This window comes from Otolemur garnettii, unplaced genomic scaffold, assembly GCF_000181295.1.
Source record: "Otolemur garnettii isolate 467f Iridium unplaced genomic scaffold, OtoGar3 scaffold00068, whole genome shotgun sequence".
Taxonomy (NCBI): domain Eukaryota; kingdom Metazoa; phylum Chordata; class Mammalia; order Primates; family Galagidae; genus Otolemur; species Otolemur garnettii.
Window position 1 is genome coordinate 8922002 of NW_003852463.1, and position 229 is coordinate 8922230.

The following is a 229-nucleotide window of genomic DNA, read 5'->3' on the forward strand; positions in this document are numbered from 1 at the left end:
GCTTTAATACATTTGCATAAAAGATTGACTTCAAAACAAGTGGTGACATGACTACCCTTCCTGTTACCATTCTTCTGATTCTAATTCTTATGAAAAGTTTTCAGCTAGTCAGCATTTATACCTTAATATACTTTAACCAACCTTATTTTAGTATTAACTATAAGGGTCCCCCTCACCCCACCAGAGTAATAAAAATCAACAAACTTTATATCAGACTTATAGTTATGTA